This window comes from Papaver somniferum, chromosome 4, assembly GCF_003573695.1.
Source record: "Papaver somniferum cultivar HN1 chromosome 4, ASM357369v1, whole genome shotgun sequence".
Classification (NCBI taxonomy): Eukaryota; Viridiplantae; Streptophyta; class Magnoliopsida; order Ranunculales; family Papaveraceae; genus Papaver; species Papaver somniferum.
Window position 1 is genome coordinate 134,833,775 of NC_039361.1, and position 15,903 is coordinate 134,849,677.

The window sequence follows — 15,903 nt, forward strand, 5'->3', positions numbered from 1 at the left end:
AGAAGACTGTTTATCATTCTTAATACTTTTGAACTTTTAACTGGGTTGAAGCTGAATCTGGAAAAAAGTTCTATGATAAGTGTGGGTGCATATGATGTTGTGAAGGTTTTTGCTTTGGATAATGGGTGTAAAGTGGAGAATTTACCTATAAAATACTTGGGTCTACCATTAGGTGCAACAACAAGATGTGCTTCAGTGTGGGATGAAGTAGTGCGGAGAATGGAGGTTAAATTAGCATTATGGAAGAAAAAGTTCTTGTCAAAGGCAGGAAGGTTAGTGTTGATAAAAAGTTGTTTAACAAGCTTGTCAATTTATTTTCTGTCACTTATACATATGCTAGTCAGTGTAGAATTGAAGCTCACAAGGTTGATGAGAAACTTTTTATGGGATTCTAGTAATGAAAAGAGAAAGATGTGTTGGGTCTCTTGGTTGAAAATTTGTAAACCAAATACATTAGGAGAATTGGGGATTAATAATCTAAGATGCACTAGTAAAGCTTTAAAAGCTAAATGCATTTGGAGGTATACCAGGGAGAAAAGAGCTGTATGGAGGAAAATAGTTCAACAAAACTTTAACAACAATAGTGAGATTTTAATTCCAAGTGATGATGTGAAACCATTTGGAAGGAGTATGTGGAAGAACATTCTCAATTCTTCTTGTTTTTTGCAGGATCATTTGGATTTCAAATTAAACAATGCTAAATCCTTAAGATTATGGTTGGATAACTGGACTTCAGGAGGGGTTTTGAGAGAGATATTTCCTGCAATTTACAAGGATAGTAACACTAAATTGGCTTCAGTGGATGAGATGATCCATAATGGTAGGTTGCATTGTAGTTCAAGAAGGAATTTGTATGCAGTTGAACAGTTGGAGTGGTATTTATTGTGTAATGAGCTGGGTCATGTGCATGGATTGAATGAGAATGAAGATATTGTGAAGTTCTTTAGAGGTTTTACTATGAAGAAGTGTTATGAGGTGCAGGTGAAGGATGATCCAGTTGGTGATTTTAATAAGTTTCTTTGGAAGAAACATGTTCCACCAAAGGTGAGTTTTATGTTATGGGCTTACTTTCATCAGCCTTTGCCTACCCTTACTATGCTCAGTCACAGAGGAATGGAATTGCAGAGTGTGAATTGTGTTTTCTGTAACAATGAAGTGGAGACATCATATCACATGTTGTTACATTGTGATTATGCATACAAAGTTTGGTCCAGATTTATGGAAGGTTTTAAAGTTGATTGGGTGGCTCCAACTTCTATATGGAGTCATTTTGAATCTTGGAAACTCAATAATTTACAAGTAAGGAGTAGGGAGATATAGTGGAAAGTGATTTATGCAGTGGTATGGCATATTTGGAAGAGAGTAATTCTAGAGTATTTGGAGGCAGAGCTAAGGATGTGGATGAACTATGTTTAGTTATAAGACAATCACTAATCTTGTGGCTTTCAGAGACTATTGTTTTTAGTGATATTCCTGTAAACGCAATTCTGCTCAATCGGAACTCAGTCTTACACATGTAATGTATGTGTGAGGATAGCTCTATGGTTGTAATCATGTAAAGATTTTTTCTTTTAACACAACCTTCTTTTTCAAAAAAAAATTAATTGGATTCCAAGAATAAGCCATGAATTTCGGGTTCCCGAAGCAGCCCATGGTTACCAAATACTTTTGTTAATGGCTTCTTAGTATCTGTCTCTCGTCTATTTATGTTAACGAATGTGTATTCGTGTAGTAATCTATTCATTTTAAATAGACGGTAGAGAAATTTATTTCATACACAACGGAGAAAAAATCATAATTTTTCGAACCAATAATATTTATAACCTTGTAGAGGTTTTTGGATATGTGGAATATCATTTCTGGTTCGAATAATATGATAGGGATCCAGAAGAGCATGTATCATTATATCTTGTGGTACGAAAGTTATTACTATGGACGACTTATATTATTAGAAGAATCTATCGAGTTTTGAAAATATTTTGCGTTACCACCTTGAAACGATAAATGAGCATTTTTGTGGGGTATTTATTACTTTATCTGTTTTGTGCCTGAAGCACGTTGTAAAGGATCTTAAGGATTTCTTTTGCGCGGTGTTCCATATGAGAATTCGGATAGTTGAATCTTATGTTATCATTAACGAGAAGTTTAACGACCTTAAGTTTTTAATGCTTAGGAATGGTTAGTTTGGACACGCAAGTTCTACCAAGTTGAGTAGAAAAAAATAAAAAATAAAATTTTAAGACATTCTTTGCAGAACCTGAAGCTTCTATTGGACAAAGATTTTAAATTTTGTTGTTCGTTTCTTGAGACATTTAGCTTTTTAAGTGGCATTAACAATAACATCATGGTAACCCCTTGAATCACCAACGTTCTTGCAGAGGATTTATGGTGATATTTGTATGGCTTATTCACCCTGCACTATCGACATTTTTCAATACTTTACTGTATTGGTATATACATCTACTAGATGGTCTCTTGTTTATATTAACACGTAATGTTATTTTCCAAACTGTTCGTGAATATGTTGTGGTTGTCTATCCATTTTTTGGAATTTCCAATGTTAAAATGTCGTGGTTGTCTATCCATTTTTTGGACTTTCCAATTAAGTTCATTTACTTTGATGGTAAATTTACGGGCTTCTGATGCTTTGTGTTAATTTGGTGTTATACAGAGCATATAGACACCATATGTGCACGCCTTGATAAAGCGGGGGTCTATAAACACCACCCAATATTTCGCTTAGCAATCTGTATCGAAAAACTCGAATATACTTTTAAGAGAATCAACAAGACTCAATCAATTAAAAGTACATCAACGAGTTTATATCTCTCTCTCTTTTGATTTGATTTCCTTAAACAGAAACTGCGAGTACTAATCAAATACAAGGAATAACTTGGATGGTACCAAAGACCAATATCCAAGGATCAATCAATGACAATCAACAACCAAAGGTTGGATTACTCTATTTGATGATCTAACGCACAACTTGTATTATTTAAATTATAAAGATAAAACAATATAATGCGGAAACTGAAATAACACAGACACCAGAAATTTTGTTAACGAGGAAACCGCAAATGCATAAAAAAACCCGGGACCTAATCAGTCTCCCACTGATCCAAGGTACAGTTGTACTCCCCACTCCTCTGATCCTAGCAGGATACTGCGCGCTTGATTCCCTTAGGTGATCTCACCCACAACTAAGAATTTCTACGACCCAAAATCGCAGGCTTTGACAATAAAGAAATCTGTCTCACACAGACAAGTCTATCAAAGGATCAATCTGTCTCCCACAGAAAAACCCTAAAATTTTTGTTCCGTCTTTTGATAATAATCAAGGTGAACAGGAACCAATTGATAATCAGGTCTTATATCCCCGAAGAACATCCTAGATAAATCAATCACCTCACAACAATCTTAATCGTATGGTAGCGAAACAAGATGTTGCGGAATCACAAACAATGAGACAAAGATGTTTGTGACTACTTTTTATATCTTTCCTATCGGAGATATTAATCTCAAGTCAATCAATATGATTGTACTCGTACGATAGAAGATGCAAGATCAGATCACACAACTACGATAAAAGTAGTACCGGTCTGGCTTCACAATCTGAATGAAGTCTTTACGTCGTTAACCTGGTTTTAGAAGAAGAAAACCAAAGGTTAAAGGATAAACGACTCTAGCACGCAAACTAGTATCACACGTGAAGTGTGGTGATTTTTGCACAATACTAGATGTCTCCTTTATATAGTCTTTCAAATCAGGGTTTCGCCTTGGTCACAAAGCAAACAATATCCACCGTTAGATGAAAACCTGATTTAGATTCAAGCTAATATTTCTCAACCGTTAGATCGAAAACTTAGCTTGTTATACACAAATGAAATGAACGCTTCTAGGTTTGTTAACCGTGCCCAAACGTGTACATTGTTGGTTCAACAATAGTTAACCAAAATGATAGCCATATGAGCATTTCATACCAACCATATTCTTCTTCGCCATAACTTGTTCAAATGACTTCAAATGAACTAGTTAGAGAGTTGTTCAATTGCATGGAAATCTTATGTACTACACAAGACACAATTGAAACAAAGATGATTTGATTCACTTGAATCGGTTCATGAACTTTTATAGGCACAGTTTGCAAATTGCATTCCTTAGTCTTTATAAGTTTAAGTTCAAAAATCATCTTCAGATATATAACCTTCTTAAGTTCGTACACTAGGTTCGCGGACTTAAGCAACCGGGAAGAGTTTACAAACTCCAGCAAAAAATCTCAGCAAAGACTACTCGCCGGTTTGCGGACTGGGTTTGCGGACTGGTACTCACGCAACAAGTTTGTCAACTCCAGCAGAATTTCTCGGGATGAGAAGTTCGGCAGTTCGCGGACTGAGTTCGCGGACTTGGCAACAAGCCATTCTTCCGGTTTCTATTGATCAACAAAGTTCGCAAACTTTGGTTCAAGGGATAGGACTTATGCACATATGTGTTTCCAAAACAATACTTATGTCCATCATTGGTAATCTAAACTCTCATTCCAACCATTGAAACATTCTTAGAGGACGTTATATAGTTGTTGCACAATTTCTCGTCAAAGCAATTTTCAAAGTGATTGAAACATATCATGACTTTCGTCACATAGTAAAGATAAACATGGTCGAAGTGAAACGCTTACCAACACATATTTCGAGATATAGATAGGAGAGGTATACTCGGCTCGAAATACCAAATGTGTATAATCTAAGTCTATATGTATCATACGACTTTTTGTCTCAATAAGTAGGATATAAAGTAGATAGACTTTTGAGTGACAGATAAGTTCAAGTCTTCACATACCTTTTTGTCGAGAAGTTCCACCGGTTCCTTGAGTAGTTCTTCTTCTTCTATGATGAATCTCCATGTAGTCCTTGAGCTCAACTACACTTTATATCCTAGTCCGAGACTTAGCTATAGTAGACTAGAAATCAAGACTTATAGTTTTGATCACTAACATTGACAAACATGCTTGAGATAGCAACGCATGCGAGTTCGACCGAGCAATGCTCTAACACGCCTAACATGGTATAGTTGAGTTCTTTGTCTCAATATTGTTAGTTGTTTGCTCGAATACCATCAATATTGTCTTGAAAAGCAACCTTATATTTCTTGTTTACGTGTTTGGTCCATAGCGTCACCAAACTATATATGTTTTATAAGACATTTAATTTAAAAACCCTTAGATGGTAATGTTTTATTACAGATAAGACTATATTCTCGCCGTTAGGGGGAGGAAGTAAGCCGTTATAAGGAACGACGTGAAACGTCTCATCTTTGTCGAGCTTGCAAAAAAAACACAAAAATTGGGGATATGTAATGCTGGTTTAATTAACACCCAAAAGCTATCGTAAGTGGAACTATCTTGAAAAACGGACAAAATTATGGAACCAAAAGTTTTCAGAATTGAGATGATATTGTTTCCCCTATGATTTTGGAAAGCTAAGATGCTACGAGAAGTTGGCATGACAATCTGCCACCAGAAGTTGGCGTATGTAATTAACGTTGATAACCTTTAGGGTTCTCCCAATTTAATCAGGTTGATGAAAGTCACCACAAGAGAATGTCGCAAATTATGATAACCTAAAAAGATTTTTCCTCGTTAACAAGAGGAGAAAAATTGTCACCAGAATATGGCACGTGTTATGTCGACAAACTTAAGAGCTCTCCATGTTAAAGTCATGGAGATGGAATGTACCACCATAAGGTTAGAGTAGCGATACCGACAAGTAAATAGGTTATCTAGTTATTATCGTGACCAGATAAAGTTTGGCTGCCACTAAAATTGACGTGAAACGTCTCAATTTTTTCTCACACCAAGATATTGGATGTAATTGAGGTGTTAGAGATTATTCATAATTAAAACACATATCTATTATAGCTCTTGGAAAATATTATTTGTCACTTGCTTGAGGATGCAGACACGAGAAGTTGTATAAGTAGGTTAAATCATACATCTCGCGGTGACTAAGTCGTAAGTTAATACACGCTTGAGGCGTGAACGAATGCTTTATATATGCCTCATAAAATAATCCAATCACCTTTATAATATGTAGGGATCTTGGAGAGACTATATATAGTGCTCGTCGATACTGTCATAATATGATCCATCTTATCTATGTTTATAACTCCTTATTAAATATGAGGAGATGATAATGCCCCTGAAGTGGCGCTGGTACCAATACATTGTGAAACTTTTATTGAACATGCATGCACTAGAAAAATATGATAGATCGTATATGATTGTCGACCATCTATTTATCTTAGGGGTTATGTACCCCTCTGCAGAGAAACATCGACATCGTGATTGGTACGCATATAATTATCCAAACTATTGGATTGAAACATCTCGGAAAGCGTAAATTTCAGATCCGACTCACATCGTAAAATTTTGATGCCTAAATGTTACAGATTGGTGGTTGAGATGAAGCGCAAAGAGAGTAATATAATCGCTATAAGTGTGATGTGAGGGTTTCTTGTTGAACCCCCGGTTTTGTTATGTAAAACTAAAGTATTTTCCTAATGTTGATACACTATGGCATAATAATCCCTGAAGGATTCGAATTACAAATAGTTATGACAAGAGATTGGTGATTATATCTGAATCCCTGAAGGATTTGAGTTTCCAACCCACACAACCATCTGACGTCGTGAACTAAGTCAGTATTGATACTTGGTCATAATCACCATTTCAGATATGCTAAGTTTGTGAACAGTCCTTTGTGTGTTAAAACTTTTTGGTACAAGATCAAAATCAAAATTAATTTATGATACAATATTTAGGTTCTTGAACAACCCTGTTATAACACTAGAATCCCGTCTTGAACAAAACTATGAGATCTCGTTGGAAATTGAAATATTTTCCCGACCTGAAGTTCGAGAACATGCTAGCGTAAGACTTATCTGTGTAAACTAGACTATTTAACTTTGATACTTGTGATATTTTTTGCAATGTGAAATTATCACCGTCATTATGATTATTTAGAGTGTGATGTAATCTATTTGTCATAAACGTGAAAATATTCCTATTTGGTATAGAAGCATCATTAAGGATTACATAAGACTTTTTCATTGTTATGCTTGAAGTTAAACGAAAAATTGAAACTGGTGTGCAATGTATGCATAATCTAGATGCAAGGTGCGCATGTTGGTTGTGCACAAAATAGTGGACAATCCTTAATATATTACTATACAAAAGCATTTTTCCACAAGCGGTATAATATTTGCATTACCAGCCATCTTGAGAAATTTTTTAATTCATGTGGAGTAATTTTTGCTAGATTTATATTGGACTTAAATGGATTGCGCTCTTTTTCTTTAGTCAAGCTTTTGTCCCACTGGGTTTTTACTTGCCAAAGTTTTAATGAGGCATGTGATGAGTCTATTATTATCCGCAAAATGTTGTACTTTTTTTTTCGTCTTGGCTTTTATCCTTCTAGATTTTTCCAGGCAAGGTTTTAACGAGGCAACATAAACGTGTCCAACTAATCATTTTTATAGTCCAGTTTACTTATACCTTATCCCAGTGATGAAGAAACTTCGGACTTAGCAATCGACCTCCTCTCGGAATAAAACACGGGAGAAATGAGCATCAATATAAAAGTGCTATACTATATTACTAGATTTTTTTTAATAATAAAATAGAAAAGACTACGCCAGAGAAAAAACTACTCAATAACATGAATTAACATACATAATATTGCTAATGTCATTTGTTTCTACCGGATGTAAATACTGAAGTACTTTCCACCGACTGTGATACTGAAGGAACTGCGACAAACTTTGACCCTTCCAATTGAAATTTCCTAGGGCCATACACTTGACTGCTAACTTAGCTAAACTGACTGTTGTTTTGTTCTGATCCTGGATCACCTTGATCAGCCTAAGACAAAATCAATAATTTCAAAATTTCCACCTTTCATTTGGTGAAAACCTAGGTTGGATCTGCTTTGAACTTCTGTGCTATGAGAATCCTTTATTTCTTCCCGGGTTACTTCATCATGACTTTTGAACTTTATGTTGGTCTTATTGCAACTCCTTGCCCCAGCTAAGACCTAGGTATGGTCTTCTCCTTGCTCTGAAGTCTCAAGTGATAGTTTCTTTGAAGTTTCTTGCTCCCTAACAGTTCCTTGAGAAGGACATGGCAACAAGAGAAAATTTAGTAAACTGGTAATTGGTACCATTAGCACTAGTTCATTATACATTCATTGTGCTTATGTTAATAGTGATTCCAAATTGTTTCTTGTGGTGTCTGGCAATTATTTCCTTGATATCTTGATCATTTCTTTGATAATGAAGATTGTTGAGAACGTGATTCTGATTGTGCAAAACTCTGTCAAAGGAGCAAAGGTGTTTTCTAATACTGTTGGCTATAGTGTCAGTCACTAGGTGAATCTTTCTAAAGATGTAGTCAAAACTAGCTTTCCAAATTAACCAGTAGGTGGTAGCATAGGTAGAGATCCAGTTTCTTTGAGGATTGTGAAGGGTGAACCATCTACTGATACAATCTGAAAAGGAAATAACATCTCAAAACATATGTTGTTGGGGCTCAAGTAACTGACTCCAAACATAGGAAGAAAAAGGACAAGGCATCAGGGCAAGAGTTATTTCCTCCTTGCACATTTGCAGAGGTTGCATATAGAGATCAATATAACTGAGAATACTTGCAGTCTTAGCATTAATAGGGAGAATTCCATGAGAGTATTTCCAGGTGAATTGATGTATAGCTGGTGAAGTATCCAATTTCCAAATTTTTGACCAAGCAGGGTTGATGGTGTCCCTTTTACACATTTCATATATTTGCTTGTGATAGAGAGATCTCACTGTAAAATTACCCTTTGTCATTGAGGCTCTATGTAATGATATATTCTTCCTGATTGTTGAATTTTGTATATTTAATAGCTTCTTGATCTTCATGGGAGAACCAGAGAGCAAGGTATGTGGTATCCTATTCTCCTCTATCATTCATGAGCTGATTGATAATAATGAGGTCATTTGGGCATTGAGGAGGTTTAATAAGAATGACACCTTAGTTGTTTATCCATCTATCTTCCCAGATGATAATTGTTGAACCATCTCCCACATTCCATTTGTAATATTTTTGAATGTTGGCCACTCCTTCTAAGATACCTTTCCAAATCCAAGAGTCAGTAGTTTTTGGTGTACGTAGTACTCATTCTGATTACCTTTTGACCCTCAAAGTGAGGAAATGTCAGGTTGAATACCATAAGGACTGTGGCTCAGAGATGATCTTCCATGCTATTTTAGCAATCATTGCACTATTGAAGAAGTACAAATTTCTAAAATCTCGAACCACCCAATTTTTTAGGTTTGCAAACAGAGTCCCAAGCAATATAGTATATTCTCTTAGGTTTTTCATGGTCCTTACTCTAGAAGAAATATATTTGAGTCCTATTTATAACACTGCAAGTGGGTTTTAAGAGATTCAAACAGTTGATCTGATAGGTGATGCAAGTAGAGGTAACATAATTTATCATAGTATATTTTCCAATAGTAGATAGGGTTCCACTTTCCCAACCAGCAAGTCTGAACTTTAGCTTGTCAATGCAAGTTTTGGAGGCTTGAATTTTTCTTCTGTTGGTGAAGAAAGGAGAACCTAATACTTATACTTAGATGTTAAATTTCTGGACTTGCATGCAGTTACTAATGTTGTCATCCATATCTAGGGCAGTATTTTTGCTGAAAAATATACCAGATTTGGAGAAATTTATCATTTATCCTAAGGAGTTACTAAAATCACTGAACACTTGAACCAGATTCTTACATTCTTCCATGTTAGCTTTACAGAAAACTGTGCAGTCATTAGCAAATAAGAGGTGGTTTATTGGAGGAGTTTCTGGATACAGATTGGTCTCATGAATCTGACCCAATTTCTCAGCATTAATTAGAATTATAGAAAGAGCTTCCATGCAGAAAATGAATATATAAGGAGATAGAGGGTTTCCTTGTCTTAGCCCCTTGGATGGTTTGAAGAATTTCCCACGAAAGCCATTGGATAGGACATCCAGATTGGTGGAAGAAATATATTGATGAATAAGGTTGCACCATTTGTTACTAAATCTCATTTGAGTCATAATATCCATCAGAAAACTCCAGTCAACTCTATCAAAGTCTTTAGCCGTACCAATTTTGATTCCCATAATTTCTTGTCCCCTTTCATGGAAACGTTGTCAGAGTTTTGTCTTCCATGAATAAAAGCAGATTGAAACAAGGAAATGAGTTTGGGTAGGAGGGGATTGAGTCTTCGAGTAAGAAGTTTGGATATGATTTTGTAAGTGGTGTTGCACAGGGATATGAGCCTACAATGGGAGAGGGTGTAGGAGTGTCTGTTTTTGATATTAGAGATTAGGTGGGAACCCATTGGGACTAGGGGATTTATCTACATCCATTCAGAATAGGACATTCGTTATTCCAAAGCATCAAGAGTACCAAGAAGGGTAGCATTTTCTAAACTTAAAATAGTCTTTGGTATAACGTTGATGATGTTCTGGTTTATAGTGATGGGATTAACAGTAACGATGTTGTCAAAGTGAGTTGTAGAGCATTCAGAGTGAGTTGTAGAGCATTCAGAGATTTCTTTGACGTCAGTAAGCCATTTTCCCTTGATATTTTGGATGAAATCAATTTTGTTACTTCTCTCTTTTCTTAGCAGTCATGAAAAAGTTTTGTATTTATATCCCCCGACCTTGTGAATTGATTCTTACTGTTTGTTTTCCAGAACTTCTCTCATATCTCCTGTCAGTGTTGGACATTGTTTTTTTGCTTCGCTTATGACTGCACCTCTTGAGTTATTAAAGTTGTTCTTAGTGATCCATTAGTACCGTTTATTCCTAATGTTTGATGCATTCTTCGATATACTTCCATATAACTTGTCCTTCTGTATATTGCCAAATTGCTACGGTGATGTCACCCCATTTGAACATGGGGTCTTAGTTCTACGTCACGTCACTGCTAGTGGCGGATTGATTAAAAATCCTTAGGGGCAACTGGCAAGTTGGCGATTTGAACTTTTTAAGTGGATGTTAATAACGAAGATACCCAATCTAGGTGCTTACAATGGGGTTAATGGCAGCTAGACTGAGATTCTAAGTGGAACGAAAATTTTATCGAGAATGCACCAAGCATGTAATATTTTGGCCATCCTAAAGCTTTGCAACCGTCTAACCCGTATAGTGCATGTCTGAACCACATAATGAGGTCTTACACATGCAAAGTGATCTCGTTTGTCCGCAACCGGTGGAAGCGGGGTTTCAAACGAGTTACAAACTGCTTTACCAATAGTCGTTGACTCATAGTGTGTCAGTTAGACTGTAATGGTGCCCCTTATCTTTAGAGTGTCTGTATTTATAACTCTGTGTCAACTGCACGTGTATAGTGTAGTATAAATGCTTTGTTCAGACAGCACCTGTAATTACAGTCAGTTATACTGATATTGATACACAAAGATGAAATATCATTTTCACCTGTCATTATGGTACCAAGAGCAGGTTAAGCTTTTGATCCTTCAATGGTGATTTTTTCTTCACCTTCAACAAAAATCTGTGTTCTTTTTCTCTTGCAACACTGAATCACAGATACTCTCTTGGGTGAAGATTATTTTTCTTTGGTATTCTTTGATTCTTCACTTCCTGCAAACTTTTTTTTCAGATCTACTTTTTCTTTTCTTTCAATTTCGATTTCTCTATCAAGATTGCATCAAATTCTTGATCAAATTTGTTCATCTTACTAGCTTCTATCTTCATTCACTTTCGTTGTTTGTTCAAATCTTGTCTTCAACTTTTCAATTTTATCTCAAATCTTGATTTCTTTCAATGTATCAAAGACCTACTGTTTGAATTTCCACACTTCCGCTCAATACTATTGCTCATATAATCCCTTTGAAACTCAAAGATGATAATTTCATCACCTGGAAAGCTTTAATGTTACCACTTTTCAAGAAATTCCAGGTTGAAAAGTTTATTGATGGTTCTTTTCCATGTCCTGATCAAGGAACCACAAGAGCTCAACTCACTGAATATCAAGATTGGATTGCTGAAGATACAACTGTTCTTTTTTGGATTCAATCAACAATCTTTGATTCAACTATTGGTTATGTTGCTGGTGCTGCTACTTCTAGAGGATTGTGGCTCAGCATTCAAGAAAGATTTTCTCATACTTCTGCAACTCATGTGATTCATATTCGTACCAAGCTTCAATCTATCAAAATGAGTGGTTCTGTATCAAAATATCTAATGGAGATTAAAAGTCTTCAAGATCAACTTGCAGCTACAGGATATCAAATTTCAGACACTGAAATGGTGGTAACTATTTTATCTGGCTTGCCTCTAGAGTATCATTCTTTTGCTACTTCAATCAGAATTCGTAATCCGCCAGTATCAAGCAAGGAACTCTTCAATCTACTCATGAATGAAGAAATTGTTGTAACCAATACCAAATCTGATTCTGAAGCCAAAGCTTTTGCGGCTCAACATTATCAGCAGTTCAAGCCTAACTCTAGTTACAATCCTATACCTTCATACTCAAACACAGTTTTTCATAGAGGTGGATCAAGAGGTCGAGGTGGTCGACATCCAAATCCTAATTTCTTCTCAAGATCTTCCTATGGAAGAGGCAATACTTCTGAAATTGAACCTTGTCAAATCTGCAAAGGCAAGAATCATGATGCTACTGAATGTCACCAAAGGCTCAATTTCTCCTATCAAGGCAAACCTCCACCAGCAAATCTTCAGGCAATGTTAGCAGCTGCAGATATTTTTGATAATTCTCCCTGGTATGCAGATAGTGGAGATAAAAATCACATCACCTCTAATGATGTTAATCTGACTACTTCTTCTCCTTATGAAGGTGCTGAGATGATTTCAACAGCTAGTGGACAAGGTATGCACATCTCTCACATTGGCCACTCATTAAAACATGTGAATGATCATTCTTTTACTCTCAATAACATTTTAGTTGTGCCAAAAGCCTCCCAAAACCTTTTGTCAGTTCACAAATTTACAACAGACAACCACTGTTCTTTAACTTTTGATTCTTTTGGTTTTTATGTGAAGGACTTGACCTCTCAGAGGATCCTTTTGCAAGGGACACATAAAAATGGTCTTTACCCTATTAAATTCAATTCACCCACTGCTCCTGCTGCATACTCCAGTTCTCTCATCACCAGAGATATTCTACACAAAAGACTTGGACATCCATCTTTTCAAACCTTGCAAAGACTGCGTCATCAATTACAACTACCAAAAGTCTCTAGCACACCTTTATTTTGTAATGACTGTAAACTTGGAAGAATGCACAAACTTCCTTTTAGTCTTTCTAATACTGTTGCTGCTCAACCTTTAGAGCTTCTTCATATGGACTTATGGGGTCCCTGTCATGTTAGTTCTCTTTCAGGCTCATACTACTATGCTAATATTGTAGATGAGTACTCAAAGTATTGTTGGATCTTTCCACTAGTCAATAAATCTGATTTCAGACAAGTTTTCATTAATTTTGTCACTCAAATTGAAAACTTCTTTTCTTTGACTGTTAAATGCATTAGAACTGATAATGGTGGTGAATTTACTGGTAATCTTCTTAAAGCTTATCTTACTCAAAAAGGAATACTTCATGATTTTTCCTGTCCCAATACACTTGAGCAAAATGGGGTTGCTGAGGTAAAACACAAACATATTTTGGACATTGGTAGAACTCTTTTGATTCAATCTGGTCTCCCTGCCATGTTTTGGGTAGAGGCTTTTCAAACTGCAAATTATCTAATCAATAGATTACCAGCAAAAGCTCTAAACTTTGTATCTCCTTTTGAATTTCTATTTAATAAATCTCCTAATTATGATTTTTTGAAAGTCTTTGGCTGCTCCTGCTTTCCATGGTTGAAACCATATACATCAAATAAATTACAACCTAGAAGTAAGCACTGTGTCTTTCTAGGATACAGTCTTTATCACAATGGTTATAGATGTTATGACTTCACCACAGGCAGAGTTTATATCTCTAGACATGTTTTATTCAATGAATCCAGTTTTCCTTTCAAAACTTTTTCATCTCATACCATTTCTGCAACTGTTCCATCCATCATCCCTACTTGCGATGCTTCTACTACTCCTTCAATCTCTGAGTCAGTTCCTTCTCCAAATCCCACCACCCCAACTCCTAATACTACAACTAAAATCATTCCTCAAAATGATCATTCCATGATTACTAGGGCTAAGAGAGGTGTGTTTAAACCAAAAACTATGCTTGCCACTAAACATTTATTGCCTGCAGCTTACTTAAGTGATACAACATCTCCAGTTCCAACATGCTTCTCTCAAGCAATAAAGAATCCAAAATGGAAGGTAGCACTTTTTCAGGAACATGAAGCTTTACTTAATGTTGGTACTTGGTCTTATGTGCCTTCTTCACCTGAGCAAAATGTAGTTGGCTGCAAATGGGTTTTCAGGATCAAGTATAATGCAGATGGTTCATTGAACAAATATAAAGCAAGACTAGTTGCAAAGGGGTTTCATCAACAACCAGGACTTGACTTCACAGAAACATTTAGTCATGTTGCCAAACCAACAACTGTGAGAATTGTTCTTTCTCTTGCAGTTCAATTCAACTGGGAAATTACTCAACTTGATGTAAGTAATGCCTTTCTCCATGGGGATCTGCAAGAAAAGGTATTTATGGCTCAACCACCTGGATTTATTAATTCCCAATACCCAAATCATGTCTGCCTACTTCATAAATCCATCTATGGACTCAAGCAAGCACCCAGAGCATGGTATGCTAAACTTGATCAAGCTCTTATTTCTCTTGGCTTTGTTACTTCATATGGTGATATTTCATTGTTCATTCACAAAGTTGGATCATTTATTACAATTATCCTAGTTTATGTGGATGATATCTTACTCACTGGCAATGATTCAAATCATATGCATCACATTGTCACAAATCTGCAAGCTAGTTTTCCCATCAAGGATCTAGGCAACATACATTATTTCTTGGGTTTAGAAGTCAAGAGAGATAACTATGCTTTACATTTTTCTCAATCCAAGTATGCACTTGATCTACTAAAGAAAACCAATATGATTGGTGCCAAAGCTTGTTATTCTCCTGCCTCAGCAACAGTCAAACTGAGCAAGTCAGATGGTTCTTTCTTTCCTGATCCTTCAGAATACAGGTCAATTGTTGGAGCTCTTCAGTATTTGACATGGACCAGACCTGATATATGTTATGTTGTTAATCAGGTCTGCCAATTCATGCAGAATCCTACCACTACTCATTTTGAAGCTGTCAAAAGAATTCTCAGATATATAAAAGGCACAATTGAGTATGGTATCAAATTCACAAGAGGTTCTTCTTTTTTACTGGGGTTTTCAGATGCTGACTGGGCAGGCAATATTGATGACAGAAAGTCTACTGGTGGTTACTGCATTTTTCTGGGTTCCAATCCTATCTCATGGTCCTCTAGAAAGCAAAGTACTGTTGCCAGATCAAGCACTGAAGCAGAATATAGAACTCTAGCTCATAGTGCTGCTGAACTAGTTTGGGTCTGCTTTATTCTCAATGATCTTCATTTCCCACTACCTGCAGTTCCAAGATTAGGTTGTGACAACATAAGCTCAATCTCTTTAGCTTCCAATCCTATTCAGCACAGTAAAATGAAGCATGTTGCTCTGGATTTTCACTTTGTCAGAGAACTGGTGCAATCTAAAGCCTTAGATGTCTTTTATGTTCCTGCTCTTGAACAAGTGGCTGATATCTTCACCAAAGCCTTACATGGTCCCAGATTTGGCTATCTCAGAGACAAACTGCAAGTTCATCCTTCTTTACTTCAGTTTGAGGGGGAGGGGGGGGGGGGGGGGGGGG